The 26,025-nt window shown below is 40.3% G+C and overlaps 1 protein-coding gene across 8 annotated transcripts in view; it reads right to left on the bottom strand.

Moving 5' to 3' along the window:
- Positions 1-25,696, bottom strand: part of PGBD2 (piggyBac transposable element derived 2) — a 31,477-nt gene extending 5,781 nt beyond the window's left edge. The window contains exons 1-4 of one of the 8 annotated variants that reach the window (XM_058563903.1): positions 22,784-25,696; positions 21,210-22,253; positions 20,728-20,833; positions 1,652-1,729 (exon numbers count right to left, since the gene is read on the bottom strand). The gene's annotated coding sequence lies outside the window, so the exon portion shown is untranslated. Of the gene's footprint in view, positions 1-1,651; positions 1,730-20,727; positions 20,834-21,209; positions 22,254-22,758 lie in introns of all 8 variants that reach the window. The other 7 variants (XM_058563902.1, XM_058563904.1, XM_058563905.1 and 4 more) reach the window with 7 other exon arrangements.
- Positions 25,697-26,025: the final 329 nt, after the last annotated feature.

The raw sequence follows: 26,025 nt of genomic DNA, 5'->3' as shown, positions 1-26,025 counted from the left end.
GGGCTTTGGGGAAAAAAAAGGAGGAGCATTGGCAATAGATGTTGGCTCAGAGCCAGTCTTTCTCAGCAAAAGAGGAGGATTAGCACGGATGTTAGCTCAGGGTTGATCTTCCTCACAAAAAAAAAAAAAAAAAAAACCCAAAACTTTTAAACTTTTAAACTTTTAAATTATATTAAGGAAGACAGAATAGGGAAACCTTTTTTGTAGAAAACACTAAGACTTAAAGGAAGATGAATAAATTTAACCACATCAAACTTGCAACAACTCTATAGTACGCACCCTCTACGACAGCCCCCAAAGATCCCTACCTCCTGGTATTCATGCCCTTGTGTAATCTTCTCCCCTTGAGTGGGTTGGACCTTGTGACTTACTTCTAACAAACAAAATATGGTGAAAGTGATGAGATGTCTCTTCTGAGTTTAGGCTACAAATAGACTGAGACTTCCATCTTGTGCATGCCATCTCTCTCATTCTCTCATTCACTGACTCCAAAGAAAGCCAGCTACAATATTCTGAGCTATCCAACAGAAAGGCCCATGAGGCAAGGAACTCAGGGAGTTCCATGGCCAACAGCCAGAGGGAACTGAGCCCTCAGTCCAACAACCCACAATGAACTGAATCATGAGGAACAACCCCCCCCCGAGTCAAGCCTTCAGATGAGACCACAGCCCCTGCTGACAGTTTGACTGCAACATCATAAGAGACACTAAGCCACTGGAACGCAGCTAAGTCACACTTGGATTCCTAACTGGCAGAAAACTGAAACATAATCAATGTTTGTTGTTTTAAGAATTTAAGTTGTGGGGTCATTTGTGATGCAGCAGTAGATAACTAATATAACATCTATACAACAAAGCACGAAAAATCAAGTCAAAGCCATAGCTGTCAGAAGATATTCACAATGCATATAACCAGCAACGAACCAATATCCACAATATATAAAGAATTCCCACAAAACAATGAGAAAAAACTAAATAACCCTAATAGGCAAGCTACTTCATTACCTAGCTTTTACCCTGAGAAGTTCTCACGAACCCTGGTGACACTGAGCTTCTATTCTGAGGATTACATGGAATCTAGAGTCTAAGAGGAGACTAGAACCAGACCTACAAAAAGGGCTAATGGAACAGGGCTGCATAAAGACCCTGCCAAATTGCTGCACTCAAGATATAAAGATAAATGATAAATAATCCCAGTGGAGGGGGCCAGCCCCGCGGCCCAGTGGTTAAGTTTGGCAAGCTCCATTTTGGCGGCCCAGGTTCAGTTTCCAGGCGCAGACCTACACCACTTGGTGGCGGCCACACTGTGGGAACCCACATACAAAATAGAGAAAGACTGGCACAGATGTTAGCTCAGGGCAAATCTTCCTCAAACAAAAAGAGGAAGATTGGCAACAGAAGTTAGCTTGGGGTGAATCGTCCTCAGCAAAAAAAAGATAATCCCATTGTGCAAAAGTGGTCAGAAAGTAAACATGCTGAGCTTACACTGCATAGAAGCAGGGTGGGGTGGGGAGAGATGTAAGAATTTGTAACCATGAAAGTTTATGAGGTCAATTCACATTTCTTAGTAGTCCCAATAACCTCAAGTGAAAATTTTAACTGAAAATGATCAGTAGTAATGCCCTCTAGGGGAAGAGCAGAGACAGACCAACCTCTCAGGAGGAATGTATCCCAAACAAAACTTCAAAGAGCTCCACTGACAACAGTTCCAAAGCGTATGAACTGACAATCTTGGAAAAAAGAAAAAAAAAAATCACAAAACAAACAAGGGAACAAAGCACCATGAATGGGAGCCAGCAGAAACAACAGATGGCAGAATCAGACTCACAGACTCTAGATACTATAAATACCAGAAATAGAAAATAAGTATGCTTAATAAGCTACAAGAAACATACAGTCAAGAAACAATAAACTTAAAATGAAATAAAAAGGTCTACTAGAGTTAAAAAGAACCAAATAATTTTTAAAAGGAAAAAAGCCAAAAACAAATAAAAAGAAAAGAAATAAACCAAAAAAACAAAAATGAAAATAAACAAAAAAGACCACCCAAAAAAACGGAAAATAAAAAATACCAAATAACCAACAAATACCAAAATACCAAATAACCAAACAAAGAAAAACAAAAATCAAAATAAAAAGAGAGAACCAAATAAAAACAAAAACAAAATGGAAATTTAAAAATACATAATAGCATATTAAAAACTCAAAAACAAGAGTGACATCAGCAAAACAAAGCACTAGAAAGCTCCAAGCTCTCCCACCCACAGCAACACTGAAAACACAACCAGAAGCTGTCTGAACCAACCTTATAGGAGATCTGAAAACAGTCAAAGGTTTAGGGCAACCAGCAAATGCTCAATCAATAAAAAGCCATCTTGGCAGTGCCCAGGCAGGAAAACCTCTTTGTAGCCCACTCACTGCTGAATACAGTCTTCAGCCTACATGACCAGGAAATCTAACCAAAGCAAGGTGTACTAACAGTTGCACGAGAGCAGAGAGCACAACTCTGTCTGCATAGCAAAACTGGTGGCCCCATCTGGCCAAGTAATTCAATGCACAGTCCTACCTAATTTGGGTCCCCAAACAATAAGCTATGCTGGCCTTGGGGCCCATTCTGCTGCCTCACTCAAGTAGGAAAGCTAACTCATACCCCTGCTTATTGTCAAGTACAGCACACAGTCCCAACTATCTAGGAAGCCTGACTGGAGAACCCAGGCAACCATGGAGCCCAACGCAGAGCCTCACTTGTACAGAGAACCAAGGCAGCAGTCCTATCCAACTGTTCTCAGCCAGCAGCATTCCCCATTCCCTGACCTCAGAGCTCAGTCAGTGGCCTCACCCAAAAAGAGACACAGATAGCCAGCCCCACCTGCCCAAAGATGCTACCAGCTATCGTGTCCAAAACCCCAAGATGACCTAAGTGGAAAGGACTGACTCTGTCAAAGCAAACCTGTAAAGTCTGGAAGAGGAGACCGCTTACTCAAATGCATAGATATCAACTTAAGGAAACAAGGATGACAAAGAATCAGATAAACATGATACCACCAAAGAAAACTAATAAAGCTACAATAACTGACCCTAAACAAATGTAAATCTATGAAATGTCAGACAAAGAATTCAGAGTAATCCTCTTAAAGAAGTTTAATGAACTACAAGAAAATACAGACACCTAAACAAAATTAGGAAAACAATGCATGAATAAAATTAGAAGTTTGACAAAGAAATAGAAACCATCAAAAAAAAAAAAAAAACTGAAATCCTAGAGCTAAAGAATACAAAAACTGAACTGAAGAATTCAACAGAAAGCTTCAACAGCAGCCTCAACGATGAAGAAGAAAGAAGCAACTTACCGAGAAGACAGGCATTATCCAATCAGAGGAGCAACAAGAACAAAGAATGAAACAGAGTGAAGAAAGTCTACAGGATTTATAGGACACCATCAAAAGAAATAATATGCAAATTATGGGAATCATAAAAGAAGACGAGCAACAGAAAGAGATAGAAAGTATATTTAAAGCAATAAAGGCTGAAAATTTCCCAAACCTGCAGAGAGAAATAGATATCCAGATCTAAGAGGCCCAAAGGACCTCAAATAACTTGAACCAGAATAGGACTATACAAAGACACATTATAATTTAATTAGCGAAAGTCAAAAGAAAAGAGAATTTTGAAAGCAACAAGAGAAAAGAGAGAAGTTGCATATAAGGGAACCCTCATAAGACTAAAGGCAGATTACTCAACAGAAACTTCTCAGGCCAGGAGAGAATGGGACATATTGAAAATATTCAAAGAAAACACTGCCAATCAAAAATACTATACCCAGCAAAGCTGCCCTTCAGAAATGAAGGGGATATAAAGACTTTATCAAACAAGCAAAAGCTGAGGGGGTTCATCACCACTAGACCTGCTTGCCAAGAAATGCTAAAGGGAATTCTTCAAATAGAAGTACAAGGATGCTAATTAACATCACAAAGACATATGAAGATAATGTAAAACTCACTATAATGATAAATATATAGTCAAAGTCAGATTCTCTGATATGTCAATTGTGGTACTGAATTCACTTACAACTCCAGTTTAAGAGTTAAAAAAAAAATTATTGGGGGCTGGCCCCATGGCCTACTGGTTAAGTTCGGCATGCTCTACTTCAGCGGCCTGGGTTCAGTTCCCGGGCATGGACCCACACGACTTGTCGGTGGCCATGCTGTGGCGGCAACCCACATACAACGTAGAGGAAGACTGGTACAGATGTTAGCTCAGGGAAAATATTCCTCAGCAAAGTAAAAAGCATTAAAATAACCATAACTACAATAATCTGTTATTAGATACACATATAAAAAATAAGTAAAGTGTAACACCAATAACCTAAAATGTGAAGGGGAGGAAAAATAAAAATGTAAAGTTTAGGAATGCTATCAAACGAATTCTTAACAGTTTAAAATAGAGAGTTATAATTTTAAGGTATTTTATATATGCCTCATGGTAACAACAAAGAAAAACCTGTAGTAGTTACACAAGAGCATGATAAAGGAGTCAAAGCTTAAGAATACAAAAAGTCATCAAATCACAAAAGAAGACAGCAGGATAAGAAGAAAGGAACAAGGGATATACAAAACAGTCTGAAAACAATTAATAAAATGGAAACAGTTGGTCCTTCCCCATCAATAAGTACTTTAAATGTAAATGGATTAAATTCTCCAATCAAAAGACACAGAATGTCTGAATGGATAAAAATGCTGCCTACTCACTTGACCTTTAAAGACACACGTAGACTGACAGTAAAAAGATGGAAAAAGATATTTCAAACAAATAGTAACCAAAAAGAAAAACCAGGGGTAGCTATACTTAGACAAACAGCCTTTAAACTAAAAATGGTAAAAAGAGAAAAAAAGGTCATTATGCAATAATAAAAAGGTCAATCCATCAAAAGATGTAACAACTGTAAATATTTTTGCACCCAACATAGGAACACCTAAACATAAGAAGCAAATAATAACTGAACAAAAATGAGAAATAAACAGCAATACAATAATAATAGAAACTTTAACACCCTACTCTCAACAATAGACAGATCATCCAGACAGATAATCAATAAGGAAACATTGGATTTTAACACTATAGATTGAAGGGACCTAACAGATAGATAAGGAACATTCTATTTGACAACAGCATAATACACATTCTTCTCAAGCACATATGCAACATTTTCTAAGATAGATAATATGTTAGGCCACAAAACAAGTCTTACCAAATTCAAAAGGACTAAAATCAGACCAAATATCTTTTCTGGCCACAACAGTATGAAAGAGAACTCAATGACAGGAGGAAAACTCATGAATATATGGAAATTAAACAACACTCTCATGAACAGCCAATGGATCAAAGAAGAAATGAAGGAGGAAATAAAAAAGTATCTTGAGAGAAATAAAAATAGAAACAACATACCAAAACATACGGGATACAGCAAAAGCAGTTCTAAGAAATTTATAGCTATAAACACATAAAGAAAATAGAAAGATCTCAAATTTAAAAAACTAACTTTACACCTCAGGGAACTAGAAAAAGAAGAATAAACCAAGTCCAAACTTAGCAGAAGAAAAGAAAAAAAAGATTAGAGCAAAAATAAATAGAGAACAGAAAACCAATAAAAAAGATCAAACTAAGAACTGGTTCTTTGAAAAGACGAACAAAACTGACAAACCTCTAGCTAGACTAGCCAAGAAAAAAAGAGGACCCAAATCAACAAAATTATAAATGAGAGAGGAGACATTATAACTGATACTACAAAAACACAAAGGGACACAGAGGCTACTATGAGCAATTATATGGCACCAAACTGGACAACCTAGGAGAAATGGATAAACTCTCAGAACATACATAACCTACCAAGGCTGAATCAGGAGAAACAGAAAATTTGAACAGTCCAATTACAAGTAAGGTGATGGAATCAGTAATCAAAAATCTCCCAATAAAAAAAAAAAAAAAAAAAGGCCAGAACCAGATGGATTCTCTAGTGAATTTACCAAACATTTAAAGAAGAATTAAATGTCAATCCTTCTCAAACTCTTCCAAAAAATCAAAGAGAAAAGAACATCCTCGAACTCATTTTACAAGATCAGCATTACCCTGATACCAAAGCCAAATAAGCATATCACAAGAAAACTACACACCAATATCCCTGATGAATATAGATGCAAAAATTCTCAACAAAAACTACCACACCAAATTTGGCAGCACATTAAAAGGACCATACACCATGATCAAGTGGGATTCATCCCTGGGCTACAAGGACGGGTCAACATATGTAAATCAATAAAAGTTATAAATCACATTAATAGAGTGAAAGATAAAAATCATATGATCATCTCAAGAGATGCAGAAAAAGTATTTGACAAAATTCAACATCCTTCATGATAAAAATTATCAACAAATTAGGTATTGAAGAAACATACCTCAACATAATAAAGGCCATATATGACAACTCACAGCTAACATCATTCTCAATGGTGAAGGCTGAAAGCTTTTCCTCTAAGATCAGGAGGAAGACAAGGATACCCACTTGTAACACTCCTATTCAATACAGTATTGGAAGTCCCAGTTAGAGCAAGAGGTCAAGAAAAAGAAACAAAAGGCATCAGAATTTGAAAGAAAAAAGTAAAATTGTCTCTATTTGCAGATGACATGATTTTAAATATAGAAAACCCTAAAGAGACAAAAAACTGTTAGCACTAATTAATGAGTTCACTAAAGGTGCAGGATACAAAATCAACATAAAAAAATCAGTAATGTTTCTATACACTAACAACAAATTATCTGAAAAAGAAATAAAGACAATTTTCCCATTTGCAATAGCATCAAACAATAAAACACTTAGGAATAATTTAACCAAAAAAGTGAAAGATCTCTATATTGAAAACTACAAGACATTGATGAAAGAAACCGGAGAAGACTAAAGTAAACTGAAAGATATCCCATGTTCATGGCTTCGAACAACTAATATCATTACAATGTCCAAGCTACCCAAAGCCATCTATAGATTCAATGCAATCTCTATCAAGATTCCAATGGCATTATTTATAGAAGTAATAAAAACCATCCTAAAATTCATATGGAGCCACAAAAGACCCTGAATAGCCAAAGCAATCATGAGAAAGAAGAACAAAGCTGGAGGCATCAAAATTATTTGATTCCAAACTACATTATAAAGTTATACTAATCAAAACAGTATGGTACTGGCACATAGACCACTGGAACAAAATCAAAAGACCAGAAAAAAATCCATGCATATACAATCAACAAATATTTGACAAGTGAGGGGCCAAGAACACTCAATGGAGAAAAGAGAATCTCTTCAACAAATGGTGCTGAGAAAATTGGATATTCACATGTAAAAGAATGAAACTAGACCTCTTTCTTACACCACTCAAAAAACTTAACTCAATAATTCAAAAGGGATTAAAGACTTAAATGTACGACCAGAAATCATAAAACTAGAAGAAAACATATAGGAAAAGCTCCTTGACATTTATTATTATATGCCAATAATTATCTTGGCAATTATTTTTGGATAAGACATTTAAAACACAAGCAACAAGAGCAAGTATCAACAAGGGGAACTACATCAAACTAAAATGCTTCTGCACAATAAAAGAAACAATCAAAAAAATGAAAATGCATACTACAGAATGGAAGAAAATAGTTGCAAACCATATAGTGGATAAGAGGTTAATATCCAAAATATATAAAGAACTCATACAACTCAACAACAAAAGAACAAACAAGTCACTTTAAAAATGGGCAAAGGACCCGAATAGACATTTTTCCAAAGAAGATATTCAAATGGCCAACAGGGGCATGAAAGCATGCTCAACATCATTAATCATCAAGGAAATGCAAATCAAAACCACGATGAGATTTTACCTCACACCTATTAGAATGGGTATCATCAAGAAAATAAGAGATAACAAATGATGGCAAGGATGTGGAGAAAAGGGAATTCTGGTGCACTGTTAGTGGAACTATAAACTGGTACAGCCACTACAAAAAACAGTATGGAGGTTCCTCAAAAAATTAAAAATAGAATTATCATACGATCCACCAATTCCCCTTCTGGGAATAGATCTAAAGGAAAGAAAAACACTGTCAAGGAGATATCTGCACTCCCATGTTAATAGCAGCATTATTTACAATAGCCATGACACGGAAACAATCTAAGTTTCCATTGACAAATAAATGGATAAAGAAAGTGTGGTAATAGGGGCCAGCCCCATGGCCTAGTGGTTAAGTTCTGCATGCTCTGCTTCAGTGGCCCAGGTTCGGTTCCCAGGTGTGGACCTATACCACTCATCCATGGCCATGCTGCGGCAGCGACCCACATACAAAATACAGAAAGACTGGCACAGATGTTAGCTCGGGGCAAATCTTCCTCAAGCAAAAAGAGAAAGATTGGCAACACATGTTAGCTCAGGGCAAATCTTCCTCAGCAAAAAAGAAGTGTGGTCTATATACAACTGAATGTTATTCAGCCATAAACAAGAAGGAAATCCTGCCATTTGCCAACATGCATGGACCTTGAGTGCGTTCTGCTAAGTGAAATAGTTAGACAGAGAAAGACAAAAAGTGTAGGATCTCACTTATATGTGGAATCTAAAAAAAAAAACAAAACAAAACAAAACCCAAACATAGAAAAAGAGATCAGAGTTGTGGTTACCAGAAACAGGGGGTGGAGGGAGGGGAAATTAGATGAAGGTGGCCAAAAGGTTCAAATGCCCACTTATAAGATAAATAAGTACTGGGGAAGTAATGCACAACATGATGACTATAGTTAACACTGCTATATGGTATATTTGAAAGTTGCTAAGAGAGTAAATCCTAAAAGTTCTCAGCACGAGGGAGAAAAGCGTTTTTCCTTGTAACTATATTGGGAGATGGATGTTAACTAAACTTACTATAGCAATCAATCCACAATATATGTACTTCAAGTCATTCTGTGGTACTTTAAACTTACACAGAGCAGTATATCAGTTCCATCTCAATAAAACTGAAAATAAATAAAAAGCCATCTTCAAAACAATACGAAAGTTTTATAGAGTTCTTACTCACTCTTGACCTACCCCTTCCCCAGCACTACAGCAATCTTAGTCTTGAGTAGGTGGAAGCCAAGTTCCCAGTTCTCTCCTCAAACCAGAGGGAGCAGAGCAAACCTTATTTGCAAATTATTGTGTATTTCTGTTCTAAGCTGCCCTGAGGATACCTGAAACACTGATAACACACGTGTCCCTGTTTCACATAACTGGGAACAGACATGGGAAAAGCGCCAGGTACTACTAGTAAAAGGCATAAGGTATAATATAAATCCACAGGTATCTGGAGCAAGAGATTACAGGTGGAGACTTATAATAGACCATCTAGGGCCCAAAGGAGAAGCTCAGATGAGACTATTTGGGAATATAGGACATTCCAAAGCAGCCACGTAGATGGGAGAATTTAATAAACCACACGCAAGCCCAGGAAAGACACATGCTCTGAAAATTCCTGAGAAGACCTTGAACTTTCACCTTGGGCTAATCACAAGATTAAGTGGTGTAGCGGTTAATTCACACGCTCCGCTTCAGCGGCCCGGGGTTCGCAGGTTCAGATCCCAGGCGCAGACCGATGCACCACTTGTCAAGCCATGCTGTGGTGGCATCCCATATAAAGTGGAGAAGGATGGGCACGGATGTTGGCCCAGGGCCAGTCTTCCTCAGCAAAAAAGAAGAAGATTGGCAACAGATGTTAGCTCAGGGCTGATCTTCCTCACAAAAAGAAAAAGAGTATCCTAAAGCAACATTACCTCAATAAGAAAACAATAAACCAAATTCAAAAAAAAATCCTAGCTAAGTGATGAAGGAGCAAATGTGCAAAAATGGGGAGAAGTAGCTGTTCTTTTTTGTTTTTTTCAGTGTTGTGTTTCAGCTCCTGGCATTCAAGGGAATCTCTGTCAAGAAATTAGCTGAACATGAACTATAGCAAAAGTCCTCAGTGATCACACATGACAAGATATAGTCTTGGTAAAAAATAGTCTGGAAAAGTCTGAAAACAAAGGGACTACTAGAGGCTTCAACCATAAAAAAAAAAAAAGCAAACCCTGGGAGAGGGGAAAAAAATCTAATTTCCAGAGTTACCACATTATAATAGAAAAATGCATAATTTTCAACAAAAAAAACACAAAACAAGAAAGTATGGCTCATTCGAAGGAACAAAATAGACAGAACCAACTCTGAGGAAGCCTAGACATCATACATACCAGACAAAGACTTTAAAATAACTGTCTTAAATATGCTCAGAGAGTTAATGGAAAACATAGACAAAAAACGAAAGGAAACAGGCAAACAATATATGAACAAACCTGAAATGAAAAATTCATAAGAAAAGTTCAATAGCAGAGTTGAGCAAGTAGAAAAAAGAACTGAACACAGGACTATTAAAATTATCAACTCTTACAAACAGAAATAAAATATACGAAGAAAAGTGAACAGAGCCAAAGAACCTTGTGGGACACCAGCAGGTGTACCAACATACACATTTTGGGAATCAGAAGGAAAAGAGACAGGAGCACAGAGATTATTTGAAAAAGTAATAGCCAAAAATTTTCCAAATTTGAGGGAAGACATGTATCTACAAATCCAAGAAACTCAATGAACTTGAAGTAGGAGAATCTCAAAGACATCCACTCTAAGATACATTGTAATCAAACTGCCAAAAGCCCAAGCAAGAATCTTGAAAGCAGGAAGAGAGAAGTAACTCATAAATACAAGCGATCTGCAATAAGGTCTTCAGCCAATTTCTTATCAGAAAGCTTGAAGGCCAGAAGAAAGTGATCTGCTCTATTTGAAGTGCTGAAAGAAAAAAACTGTCAACCAAGATTTCTATATTTAGCGATACAGTCCTTCAAAAATCAGAGAGAAATGGGGCCAGCCCGGTGGCGCAGGCGGTTAAGTGTGCACGTTCCGCTGCAGCGGCCCGGGGTTCGCCGGTTCGGATCCTGGGTGCGCACCGACGCACCGCTTGTTAGGCCATGCTGTGGCGGCGTCCCATATAAAGTAGAGGAAGATGGGCGTGGATGTTAGCCCAGGGCCAGTCTTCCTCAGCAAAAAAGAGGAGGATTGGCATTGGATGTTAGCTCAGGGCTGGTCCTCCTCACAAAAAAAAAAAAAAAAAAAAAAAAAAAATCAGAGAGAAATTTAGACATTCCCAGACAAATAAAAGTTGAGGGAATTCACTACCACTAGACCTGCAATACCAAATATGCTAAAGAGAGTCCTTCAGGTTGAAATGAAGGGATACAAAACAGTAACGCAAAGCCATACTCAAGAAAATATAAAGTTCACCAGTAAAGTAAATACACAGACTAATATAAAAAAAGTATTACTGTCGTTTTGTTTGTAACTCCACGTTTTATTTCTATAAGATTTAAAAGATAAAAGCATAAAAACATTATAAATTAAAGATCTAATTTGTGGCATCAGTAACATAAGGAGGACAAAAATTCGTAAGGTAAGGGAAGTGTTTATGTATGCAAATGAAGTAAAGTTGGTATAAGATAAAATTAGATAGTTACAACACTAGGATATTCTATGTAATACATAGTAACCACAAAAAAGATCTAAAGAATATGCATAAAGGAAATCAAAAGATGTCACTACAAAAAATTAACTAAACACAAATGTAGGCAGTAACGGAGAAAATGGGAGACAAAAAAGCTATAAGACATACAGAAAACAAACAGTAAAATGGAAAAAGTAAGTCTTTCCTTATCAGTAATTATTTTAAATGTAAATGATTAAACTATCCAATCAAAAGGCAGATATGGGGGAAGTGATGTCAGCCAATGGTGGACTAGGAAGTTCCAGGCCCTGATTCCCCACAGAAATGCAAGTTAACAACAATATATGGACCAGAATACTTTTGTGAGAACTCTAGAGACAGCCTGTGACGGTGTAGTACCAGGCCAACAGAAAACCAAGATGGGACTCCACAGAAAAGGGTAGGAAAGTTCATGGCATTTTGCACACACATGCATCTCCCCCTACTCAGTGTAGGTAGGTGCAACTGGGGTAAATCTCCCATATGGGAGCTCCTCCCTTGGGATGGAAAACAAAAATGGATCATGTGTCCAACATTCTGACTTGTCTAGGGGCTGCCTGAGGGACAGATTTCTGTCTCACCAGACTTGAAGCACTGATGGAAAAGGTGGCACAGTTTGGAAACCACTGAAAATGTAGCGGCTACAGCACACTAGAGCTGCAGAGATTCTGCAGTTCTACAGGCAGATGCCAGAGAGAGCAAGAGATCTCAAGCTCCTGAGAAGAAATGGGCAAGCAGCTTACAGAAACTGAGACAGTTAAAAGTACACACAAATACAGAAAAGACATCACCAGAAAATGTTGGAAAGGTCCCAAACCTCTACATGGACTGACTGGTGAAGGTATTCCCCTGAACCAAGCAAGCCCATAAAGACTGGGAGAGGAGGTCACTTTTTCAAATGGTCAAATCTCAACAACAGATTACAAAGCATAGAATGAAACAGGAAAACACGGCCCAATCAAAGAAACAAAATAAAACTCCAGGAATGGATCCTAAAGAACGACTGAATTTCTTGACGAAGTATTCAAAACAACTTCTTAAACACAGTCAATGAACTAGAAGAGAGTACTGATAGACAACTAAATAAAATCAGGAAATGCATGAACAACATGAGAACATCAACAAACAGACTTTAAAAAGGAACAAAACAGAAATTCTGGAGTAGAAAAGAACAATAACTGAGCCAGCATTACCCTGATATCAGAGCCAGACAACGACACCAGAAGAAAACTAAAGACCAATACCCTGGATGAATATTGATGCAAAAATCCAAACAAAATATTAGCAGAGTGAATTCAACAGCACATTAAAAGGATTATACACCACAACCAAGTGGGATTTATTTCTGGAATGCAAGGATAGTTCAACATGTGAAAAATCAACCAATGTAATATACCACATGAACAGAATGAAAGACAAAAACCATATGTTCCTATCAGTTAATGCAGAAAAAGTACCTGACAAGATTGAACACTCTTTCATGATAAAAGCACTTAATAAACTAGGAATAGAAGGAAACCACCTCAACATAAGAAAGCACATATATGAAAAAAAATCACAGCTAACATCATATGAAACAGTGAAAGACTGAAAGCTTTTTCTCTAAGAATGGCATCAAGAAAAGGATGCCCACTCTGGCCATTCTATTCAACACAGTACTAGAAGTCCTACCCAGAGCAATTACGCAATAAAAAGAAATGAAAAGCATCCAAATTAGAAAGGAAGAAGTAGAATTATCTCTGTTTGCAGATAACATGATCTTATATGCAGAAATCCCTTACTGGTGGCTTAGCAGTTAAGTGCGTGTGCTCTGCTACTGGTGGCCTGGGTTCGGACCCCGGGTGCGCAAAGACACACCGCTTCTCCGGCCATGCTGAGGCCGCATCTCACATACAGCAACTAGAAGGATGTGCAACTATGAGATACAACTATCTACTGGGGCTTTGGGGAAAGAAAAAAAGGAGGAGGATTGGCAATAGATGTTAGCTCAGAGCCGGTCTTCCTCAGCAAAAAGAGGAGGATTAGCACAGATGTTAGCTCAGGGCTGATCTCCCTCACACACACACACACACACAAAAAGAAATCCCTAAAGATTCAAAAAGAAGAACTGTTAGAACTACTAAACAAATTCAGCAAAGTTGCAGAAAGCAAAATCAACACACAAAAATCAGTTGTATTTCTACACACTAACAATGAACAATCTGAAGTGAAAATTAAGAAAACAACTCTTTACCACAGCACTGAAAAGAATAAAATATTTAGACACAATTCTAAGCATGGAGATGAAAGTGTTGTACACAAAACTACAAAACATTAATAAAACCAATTAAAAAAAAAAAACACAGGGGCCGGCCCGGTGGCGCAAGCGGTTGGGTGCGCGCGCTCCGCTGCGGCGGCCCGGGGTTCGCTGGTTCGGATCCCGGGCGCGCACCGACGCACTGCTTGGTAAGCGATGCTGTGGCGGCGTCCCATATAAAGTGGAGGAAGATAGGCACAGAAGTTAGCTCAGGGCTGATCTCCTCACAAAAAAAAAAAAAAAAAAAAAAAGGAAAAAAAAAACACAAAAAAGAGGCCAGACCAGTGGCATAGTGGTTAAGTACGTGCACTCCACTTCAGTGGAGGGTTCACAGGTTCAGATCCCAAGCACGGACCTATACACCACTTATCAAGCCATGCTGTGGTGGCATCCCACATACAAAATAGCAGAAGATTGCCACAGAGATTAGCTCAGTGACAATCTTCCATAAGCAAAAAGAGCAAGACTGGCAATAGATGTTAGCTCAGGGCCAATCTTCCTCACCAAAAGATAAAAACAAAAAAATGGAAAGACATCTAATGTTCATGGATTGGAAGACTTAATTTTGCTAAGATGTCAATACTACCCAAAGTAATCTACAGATTCAACACAACCTCTATCAAAATTCCAATGGCATTTTTTGCAGAAATAAAAAAATCCATCCTAAAATTCATATGGAATATCAAAGGACCCCAAAGAGCCAAAACAATTTTGGAAAAGAAGAAGAAGATTGGAGGACTCACACTTCCTCATTTCAATACATATTACAAAGCATCAGAAATCAAAACAGTGTGGTACGGGCGTAAAGAAAAACATACAGACCAGTAAATTAGAATAGAGAGCCAGAAATAAACTCTCATGTATATGGTCAGGTAATCTTCAAAAAGGATGCCACAACCACTCAATACGGAAAGAACAGTCTAACAAATGATGTTGGAAAAACTGGATATTTACATGCAAAAGAATAAAGCTGGGCCCTTACCTTACACTATATACAAAAATTAACTCAAAAAGTATCAAAGACCCAAACAAAAGACTTAAAAATAAAATTCTTAGGAAAAAACAGGAAAAGATTCATGACATTGGATCTGGCAGATTCCTTGAATATGACACCAAAAGCACAGGCAACAAAAGCAAATATAGACAAATGGGACTACATCAAACTTAAAAGTGAATACAATCAAAAGCATGAAGAGACAATTCCCCGAATGGGGAAAAATATTTGCAAATCATATATCTGATAAGGAGTTAAAATCTAGAATATATAGAGAACTCTCACCAACTTAAGAAGAAAAACAAGTAACCCAGGCCCAGTGATGTCAGCATCACAGCAAAGTGAGCTCTCCCCTTAGACTCTCCTCCATAAGATACAATAAAAAGGACATTCATATACCAACAGAGGACATTCACACAACACAAAAGACGTCTGAGACACCTACACAGCCATACGTCTGAAGGTGGAGGTGCTGCACTCCCCTGCAGGATGTGGAAGGAGGTAAAGGGATCTCCTCTCCCTCCCCAATGCCAGGTACCCCAGGCTCTGGACCTTGCACATGTGGCTCAGGAACAGACAGGGGAGGGATGGCCCTCCACAGGAATACTTTCACTTTCCAAGTTCCCTCACAGCCCATGGGAAAGCTTCACACAGAGGTGACTAAGCTATTACGGGGGTTGTCTTCATCAAGCCAGCACCACAGGAGAGCAGATAGTGAGGGCAGAGCTGGAATGCCCCCAGGATCATGCAGGCAAAAGAAAGTGCCCCTCCCCTGCCCAGTGCTCCAGCTCAGCCAGTTGCCCAGAGCGCCTGCGCATATATTAGAAAAGCAGCAGCTGTACGCAAGTGAGCTGGGGTCGCAGGAGGCTCAGAATACACAGCTCTTGACCCCCACCTACTGGCAGCAGGTAGAAGCTGCAACCAGATATGATCATTATGCAGAGGCACAAATCCACGCTGTCAAACAGTATGAAAAAATATATTAAATCTCCAGACCAGAAGAAAATGACAGGCACGCAGAAATCAATCCTGAAGGCACAAAAATTTATAATCTGAATACAGAGAATTCAAAATAGCTATCATAAAAAAACTCAAGCAGTTACAAGAAAATACAAATAAGCAGTCTGGTGAAATCAGGAACTTCTTCACAAAAGAGACTGAAACCATTAAGAAAACAAATCAGAAATGTTGGAGATGAAAAACACAATGGATTAGACAAAGAAAAATCTGGAGGAGCTGATATTATGGAGAAGAGAATCAGCAGTCTGGAGGACAGAAATATAGAAATGTTTCAGATGGAGGAGGAGAGAGAACTAAAAGCAAAAAGACATGAAGAAATTCTCTGAGAAATATCTGACTCAATTAGGAAATGCAACATAAGGATTATAGGTATTCCAGAGCGAAAAGAGAAGGAAAATGGAGCAGAAAGCTTGTTCAAAGAAATAATAGCTGAGAACTTCCCAAATCTGGGGAAGGAGCTGGAATGCAAGTGAAAGAAGCCAAGAGAACTCCTAACTATATCAATGTAAAAAGACCTTCTCCAAGACATCTAGTAGTAAGGCTGGCAAAAGTCAATGACAAAAAATATTAAGGGCAGCAAGGCAGGAGAAAATAACTTACAAACAAACCCCTATCATGTTCTCAGCAGATTTCTCAGCAGAAACCCTTCAGGCTAGGAGAGCAGTATGATATATTCAAAATTCTGAAAAACAAAAACTTGCAGCCAAGAATAGTCGATCCAGCGAAAATGTCCTTCAGATATGATGGAGAAATAAAAACTTTCGCAGATAAACAAAAGCTAAGGGAGTTCATCCTCACAAGACCCCCCAAGAAGAAATGCTCAAGAAGGCCCTCACACCTGAGAAAAAAAAAAAAGGTGGGGTTACAAAGCCTTGAGCAAGGAGATAAATAGGTAGACAAAGTCACAAAATTGTAGCTCTCTATCAGAACGGGTTAGCAAACAATTATAACATTAAAGATAAAGGGAAGGAAAACATCAAAAATAAATATAACCTCATCCTTTTAACCACGAAGTCACAGCACAAGATGGAATAAGTTGTAACAATAATAACTTAGAAGAGGAAGAGGAAGGGGATGGAATCGGCTTAGTGTAAGGAAATAATAGGCTATCAGAAAATGGACTATCTCATCTATGAGATTTTTTAATGCAAACTTCATGGTAACCACTAAACCAACAATCAGAACAGAGACACAAATAATAAATAAATAGAAAACTAAGAAAACCATCATAGAGAACTACTAAACTGAATCGGTAGTCCGAAATACTTGGGATGAGAAACAAGGGAAACGCAGAAGAACTGGAAAACGAGTGATAAAATTAGCAGCATTAAGCCCTCATATATCAACTTATCACTCTAAATGGAAATGGATTGAATTCTCCAATCAAAATACACAGAGTGGCAGGATCAATTAGAAAACATGACCCAACAATATGCTGCCTCCAAGAAACACGTCTCAGTTCTGAAGACAAACAAAGGCTCAGAGTAAAGAGATGGAAGACAATACTCCACGCAAATGGCAAACAAAAGAAAACAGATGTTGCCGTGCTTATATCAGACAGCGCACACTTCAAGATAAAAAAGTTAATGAGAGACAAAGAGGGGCAGTATATTATGATAAAAGGGAAATTGCACCAAGAGAACATAACAATAAGAATATATATGCACCTAACACAGGAACACCAAAGTATATAAAGTAACTATTAAGAGATCTAAAGGGAGAGATGCACAGCAACACAATAATAGTAGGGGACCTCAACAGCCCACTTACATCAATGGATAGACTATCCAGATAAACAGTTAACAAGGAAATAGTGGATTTAAATGAAATGCTAGATCAGATGGGCTTAACAGTTACATTCCATACCAAAACAGCAGAATACACATAGGCACATGAAAAATGTTCAACATCACTAATCATCAGGGAAATGCAAATCAAAACTACACTAAGATATCACCTTATACCCGTTAGAATGGCTATAATCACCAAGGCAGAAAATAACAAATGTTGGAGAGGTTGTGGAGAAAAGGAAACCCTCATACACTGCTGGTGGGAATGCAAACTGGTGCAGCCACCATTGAAAACAGTATGGAGATTCCTCAAAAAATTAAAAATAGAAATACCATATGACCCAGCTATCCCACCACTGGGTATTTACCCAAAGAACTTGAAATCAATAATTCAAAGAGACTTATGCACCCTTATGTTCACTGCAGCATTATTCACAATAGCCAAGATGTGGAAGCAACCCAAGTGCCCATCAACTGATGAATGGATAAAGATGTGGTGTATGGGCTGGCCCCGTGGCTTAGCAGTCAAGTGTGCGTGCTCCGCTGCTGGCGGCCCGGGGTTCAAATCCCGGGCGTGCACCAATGCACCACTTCTCTGGCCATGCTGAGGCCACGTCCCACATACAGCAACTAGAAGGATGTGCAGCTATGACATACAACTACTGGGGCTTTGGGGGAAAAAATAAATAAATAAATAAATAAATAAATAAAAAGATGTGGTGTATATATACACCGGAATACTACTCAGCCATAGAAAAAGACAAAATTGTCCCATTCACAATGACATGGATGGACCTTGGGGGTATTATGTTAAGTGAAATAAGCCAGAAAGAGAAAGACAAACACCATATGATGATGTGGAAGATAAACTAACACATGGACAGAGGTAACAGTTCAGTGGTTACCAAGGGGAAGGGGGTTGGGGGGTTGGGCACAAGGGGTGAAGGGACGCATTTATATGGTGACTGACAAATAATAACATACAACTGAAATTTCACAATGTTACAAACTATTATGACCTCGATTAAAAAAAAAGTAACCCATTTCAAAAACTGTACAAGAACCTAAATGAACATTTCTCCAAAGAAGATATACAAATGGCCAATAAACATATGAAATGATGCTCAACATCACTAATCATTAGAGAAATGTAAATCAATACCACAATGAGATATCACCTTACACCCATTAGGATGACCACTATCAGAAAAACAGAAAATAAGAAATGTTGGTGAGGATGTGGAAGAACCACAGCTCTTGTGCACTGCTGATGGGAATGTAAAATGGTGTAACCAGTCTGGTGGTTCCTCAAAAACTTAAAAATAGAACTACCGTATGATCCAGTAATCCCACTTGTGGGCATATAACCAAAACAACTGAAAGCAGGGTCTCAAAGAGACATCCATGTTCACAGCAGCACTACTGACAATAGACAAGAGGTGGGAGCAACCCTAATATCCATGTATAGATGAATGGATAAAGAAAATGTGGCATATACCTACAATGGAATATTATTCAGCCTTAAAAAGGGAGGAAATCTTGTCATATGTTACAACATGGATGAAACTTGAGAACATTATGCTAAATGAAATAAACCAGTCACAAAAAGACGAATACTGTATGATTCCACTTACACGGAGTATCTAAAGTATTTAAATTCATAGAAACAGAAGACAGAATGGTGTTTGCTAGGAGTAGGTGGAGGAGGAAATGGGGAGTTACTGATTAACGGATATAGAGTTTCAGTTCTGCAAGATAAAGTTCTGGAGATTGCACAACAATATGAGTATACTTAACACTACTGAAATGTACACTTAAAAGTGGTTAAGATGGGGCCCCCAGAGGCGTGGTGGTTAGGTTTGTGCGCTCCACTTTGGCGGCCCAAGGATGGTGGGTTTGGACCAACAGACCACTCCTCAAGCCATGCTGTGGCAGCATCCCATATACAAAGCAGACGGAGACTGGCACAGATGTTAGCTCAGAAGCAATGTTCCTCCAGCAAACAGAGCAAGATTGGCAACAGATGTTAGCTCAGGACCAATCTTCCCCACAAAAAAAAAAAATTGGTTAAGATGATAAATTTTATTTTATTTATATTTATTTTATGTGTTTTTACAATTAAAAATAACATAAAACAAGACAAAAAACAGAAAAACTATCAGAGAAAAACAGGGTCATTTCACAGAGGAAAAAGTTTTGACTCACCAGAAAGATACAATAATTTTAAACTTCATGCATCTAATAACATAACTTCAAAATACAGTAAAAATTAACAGAACTATAGAAACTGACAAATCCATCATAATAGTGAGAGATTACAACATACCTCTTTCAGTGATTAATGATCAAGCAGACACGTTTGAGCCACACTAAATAAACAGAGACAGGGAGCGACGTCAGCAAGACAGTGGAACAGGAAGCGCCCCGCTTGCATCTCCCTGCACAAGCAACGATCTAGCAGCCAACCATGGAGAAAGGTGTCTTTGTGGGAGCTCTGGGATCCAAGAAGGAGGGTGCAAAACCCCATCGAACCCCAAGACCAAGGAGAGCTGCTTCAAAAAGGCAGACCTGCACCCTGGTGGCAAGCTCAGCCAACGTGGTTCCGCCTGCAAACTGAGAGCAGCCCTGACTCCTGAAGGACTCAGCTCCAGGCCTGCCTGGCCATGATGCTACAACCAGTCCCATCTGCCAAGGGACCCAGGAGGAGTCACGCTGTCCATACCCCTGGTAACAGAACCGAATCTTTGGACCAGACTACGGATCCTAAAGTAGCCCTGTGACCTGACTCTAATCCTGCTCTCAGGCCTGCTCACCCAGGGACCCAGCAACAGCCATTCATGCCCCTGGTAGCAGGCCTGCCAACCTCAGTGCCAGCTGTGGAACCTGAAGTGGCCCTGACACTTTGTTTCAGCCCCACTCTGCCTCAGTCTAGAGGAAGTCCCGCCTTCCCAGGGAACCAATGGGAGACATGTCCATCTGAGCCCCAGTAGCAGGCCTGCTGACCTTAGTCCCAGCTGTGGACGCTGAAGCAGCCCTGTGACCAGCTCCAGCCCTGCTCAAGTGGGGTCGCAGAGGCAGTCTCGTCCACCTGGGGATCCGGCAGGAACATCTGCGCACAAAAAGCATTAACCATAAAGAAAATGATTGATAAATTCTACCACATTTAAATTAAGAACTTTCTGTTCATCAGAAAAAACTCTTAAGTGGGAAAAGTTATTTGCAACAAACATAAGGGCTTAGTATCTAGAATACATACAGAATCTATGATATAGAAAGAAATCCCAAAAGCAATTAAGAAAAACAAATAACCCAACAGGAAAACTGGCAAAAGGATATTAGGAGGCACTTCTCAAAAGAAATACAAACAGCAAACAGACATGAAAAGACACTCAATCTCATTACCATCAAGAAATGAAAAGTAAAACTACAATGAGATATCATTTCACATATATCAGGTTGGCAAAAATTTTAAAGGCAGGCATTACCAAGTGCTGGAGAGGACAACCAGTAATGCAAGAGGCCACATACACTGCTGAAAGAAGCGGAAACAGTGCGTTAGTAACTACTCAAGTTGAACTCCCCTTCCACCCAGCAGTCCACCCCAAGTATTTACCCTAGAGCAAGAGTCCTCAGCCTTGGCACTGGCATTTGGGGGCTGGACAGTTCTCTGGTGTGTGGAAGGGTTGGAGGAAGGGGTGGGGAGGCTGTCCTGTGCAATGCAGGATGTTTAGCAGCATGCCTGGCCTCTACGCACTAGAGACAGTAGCACCCCACCTCCCAGTTATGACAACCAAAAGCGTCTCCTTTCCTCCTCTCACCTCGATACCTCCCCAACACCATTTGAGAACTACTATACCTGTGTACCAGGAGACTGGCACCAGAATATCCACTACAGCGCTGTTTATCTACAGTAGCAAAAACTAGAGACAGCCAAAATGGCCATCAATAGAAAGGATACAGTGGAATACAACAGAAAAAGAGAATGAAGAACTTCAGCCACATGCACCACTGAACACATCTCAAAAATATACTGAGCAAAAAAACTCAGAAAACTTGCTACGTGATTTCATTTTACCAGGACCAAAAAGTCAAACAAAACTAAAATATATACATATAATCTGGAGATACGTACATACACACGGTAAAACTATAAAAGAAAAGCAAAGAATGATTAAGAGGAACTTCAGGATTGTGGTTACCTTTGAAGAGAAAAGATGCAATTAAGGCAGACACACAGGGGACTTCTAACGTTTCGATAAGGTTCTATTTCTTAAACTGACACGATATTCAAAGTTGTTTCATAATTCTTTAAAAACTGTTCCTATGCATTTTATATATTTTTGAATGCATATTTGGCACACTCACACATGCACACACAAAAGCACAGGGATACTTGCACACAAATGAGCAAATACTATCAAGCTGATCCACTCAGCATCCCTTGGGAAGACCGCCGTCTGTAGCGATGAGGGAGTGGCAAGCAGAAGGCGTTCGTCTGCAGTGTTCCAAAACACAAATATCTTGCGCCACTAAAGGAAGAAAATTAGAATACAGTCATCTCTCCACTCTACAGTCTCATGAAGAATCTCCTTATATAATCCTTATGAAATTGTTTACCTGAATTTTCTCAAAGCCCAGCCAGCCCATATCCCAGCTTGTCCAGATGGCACCTCTAACCACACACCTCCTCCTCTGGTTCACTTGACATTGCACTTAAATTCCCCTACAGCTTGTAAGAAGAGCTCATTGCCCAACCAGACCACAAGATCCAGGCATTATGGAAACGAGTCCCCACAGGCCCTCAGTGAATCAGAGTATGTGACAATGACCTCTGTGGGGCTCCCACCTTCACTCTCTTCTGACCTTCCTTGGCACTCAGACAGGCTAGCTGCAGAAGCCAGGTGTCTGAAATGCAGGAGAAAGACCTTGGTCCTTCAGCAACCTCCCCTCCCAATCACAAGTCTGCTGCCCGGCAAGAATGTGGACTATGGAGCCATCAGTGACAAGCTATGCAACTATGGGCAAGTCACTTACCTTCTCTGGGCCCTCATCTCCTCACCTGTAAAACAGCATCTTCATGGTACTGACTCTCGTACGGTTGCTGTGAGGACAACAAGAGTCAATGCATGTGAAACACACACAACAGACCTGGCTCTACAAGTGTTAGCTATCATTTCAGATCCACAATCCCTTACCCACAATTTTCAGAAGTCAAAAATGCTGTGAAAAATGAACGATTTTTCAAAATTTGGCAACAAACTCTGGCAGTAAAGTCAGAAATGATCTGAGGCTCTTTATAATCTCTATTTATATTATTTACTGTAGATATCCATACATCTTGCTGCAAAAATTCTATGTTTGATTAAAGGGTGCTTCAGTATGACTCTGACAAAATTCAAACATTCTTTTTCCTCGTGTCTGGCCAGGTTTGGGTCAGAGGCCTGTGTTACCACTTCACAGTCACTCTTACCCTCAGCAGCTCATCTCATCATCTTTTCCTCTGTTGTGCCCTAGGCTGTCCCTCATCCACTAACTTTCAGTGACAGCCCTCAACCAGTCATTATGACACTAGCCTATCCTCACAGCCTGAGCAGAACCTCCCTGGGTCACAACCCCACAAGCCCTGAAATAAGGTCAAGGCCACTCACAGCCTGGTCCCCAGCCTTCCCCTGACCAGCCGCTGCCTCAGCTCAGGCCACCCCATGACCCGTAATGTTGTTCTCCAAGCCCAGGCTTCCTCTATCACAGGTTTCACCTTGATTACTGCATGTTGACCCCCAGAACATGCCCTCTGATGGCAGGATGGGTGTAGAATTTATTCAGCTTTGTATCCCCAGAAGACAACATGGCTCCTGGCATGCAATAGGCACCCAATAAATATTTGCTGAACTGAACAACTCATGTTGCAGAGCAAATGGCCACAGTCCAGGGAACCCCATCTACCTCATCCTGCAGCAGGCCCTCATTTTCACCTTCACTTTTTGGCTTTGAGATAGCTATTTAGAATAGAACTAAGAACTCTTGATATATGATTGACACTAACCAAAATATATTCCTAAAGAGTCTCTGAAACCCTGCATAGGAAATGTCTGTCAATGGAGAGTCAATTAATACAGCAGATTCAACCAGGATGGAAGGAGTAGCTAGAAAGGAAGGGCAGCAAAAGCCATTTCTCCCTTTCAGTGGTCCTTGGGCTATGCTCCCCAGGCCCTCCATCCCTTCTGGTGTGCCCCTCCATCCTTCCTGCCCTGCCTAACAGAACCAACAGAGGAATGGGACAAAAGTAAGCAAGCAAATTCCTACAGGCTAAGCAAATTCCCAAAGGGAGTGATGTCCAGATAGAGGCTGCTGGGCAGCTATATTAAGTACCCCATCACTTCTTCATTCACTTGGCAAACATCATAAGTGTCTACTAGGTGCCAAGCATGTATGTATAAAATTGCCACTGTAACAGGGTTACCAAAGAGAGGAGAGATCAGGACCCACAAAACAGCACCCAGACCTAGTCAGGGAGGTCACAGAATGCTTCCCTAAGGAAGGAAAGACGAGACAGAGATCTGCAGGAAGCGTAAGAATTCCCTAAGTGGGCAGGAAACAGAATCCCAGGAGAGGGAACAACAAATGAGGGGGAAAGCAAAGCCAGTCAGGCTAGAGTAGGGAACCCAAGGAAGAAGGGGTACAAGAAGAGGCTGGACCAGCACTGCAGGGCCTTGAAGGCACTGTTAAGGAGACTTGTCTTTATCCTAGAGCAAAAGGAAGTTAAAAAAGATTACAGGCAGTGCATGACACAATCAAGTTTGTATCAACAAGCTTATTCGGACTGTGGTGTGAACAATTGAGTGAGAGCACCAAAGCAGACACAGGGAGATAGGAAGGCAGGATGGTGGTGCCTACAGAGAAAAATGGGCCGGCCCAGGGGGGATTCAAACAGTAAACCAACAAGTCTGAGTTGACTGAGGAGTAGGAGAAGGGCTGATCTTGGGGTTCAGGCTAAGTGGCTGGGGTAGGGTGGTGCCATTCACAGAGGCTGGGAGCACAAGAAGGGGACCACATGTGGGCAAGTTTGAGCTGTGTCTGCAGATATTGAGAAGGAAATGCTTTTGAGATGACCCGGAAATGCTTTTGAGATAACTCAGAAATGCATCAGGTAGGCCACAAGTTCTGCGAGTCTGGGACAGAGAAATGACCTGGGCTGGAGTCATAAACGAGTGAGATTCCTGAGCATTCATGGAATGCTCAAAGCTGCAAGAATCCTAGAAACCACAAGAGATCACCAAGGAGGAAGCCCAGACCGAAAGAGAAGATGGCCAAGGAGGATGTCTTCAGAGATCTAAAGGCAGAAGGAGGTCGGCCTGAGAGGGGGGAGAACAAGGAGAGGCTGAGCAAATGGCCAGGGCCAGATGGTCACAGAGAGTGACCTCCTGTGCCAAAGCCGCCCAGAGGCCCAGCTGGACATTCTCAACAGGCCCTGGCACCCAGGAAGAAAAGACTCTTTGATTTGAGACCTGGCGCTCCCAGGACCACTCTGAAGGGTCTTGGGGGCGAGGAGGGGGAAGGGGGCCTCTACTGCTCAAAATGTAAATTTTTCCAATGAGACACTACAACTAAATGCAACTAAATCCTAACTTGCATCCTATACTACAAAAAAGAAATAGGTGAGACTACCAGACAAATCTGAATAAGATTTGTATATGTTAGTGTCCTGGTTTTGCTAATTGCTTCTGTTAAATAAGATATTAACATTTGGGGAACCAGGTAAGTAGAATGTGGGAATTCTCTGTCCAATTTTTTTACATTTTTTTAATTCTGAAATTATTTCAAAATGATTTTTCAAATAAGACACTTTGTAAATACCTCAAAACGGAGCAGAGTGTAAAACGGCTCAAGAAAGAAAGGTCTTTGTGATATATAGGCCCCCCTCCCTTCTTCTCTTCCTCATCTCAATATCAAAGGAAAGTGAGGAAAACGGGAAAACAAACACCCTCCGGAACCTCAGCGATCCCAGAAGCAGGCAGAAACGCCAGAAATGCCCTGCACCCAGCGCACCCCCAGCGGAGCCTCTCCCAAAGGGGCGTGGCGGGGGATCCGCACTGCCACACAGCCTGCCCCGGCCCCAACTCCGCCCACAGCCCTTCCTCTCAACCGGCCCCGCCCCCGACTCGGCCCCCCGGTCCGGGCCGCTCGGCTCTCCGTATATCTGCATTAGCGCGGCCCGCCGCAGCCTGGCCCCCTGGCCTCGTCCCCTGCCCCGCCCAAAGGCTCCCGCCCCCGGTCCCACCCCATCCCCGCTAACTCCGGGCT

The sequence above is a fragment of the Diceros bicornis genome, chromosome 20 (genome assembly GCF_020826845.1).
Source record: "Diceros bicornis minor isolate mBicDic1 chromosome 20, mDicBic1.mat.cur, whole genome shotgun sequence".
Classification (NCBI taxonomy): Eukaryota; Metazoa; Chordata; class Mammalia; order Perissodactyla; family Rhinocerotidae; genus Diceros; species Diceros bicornis.
Note: the sequence above shows the minus strand (reverse complement) of the source record. Positions and strands in the feature narration are given on the sequence as shown.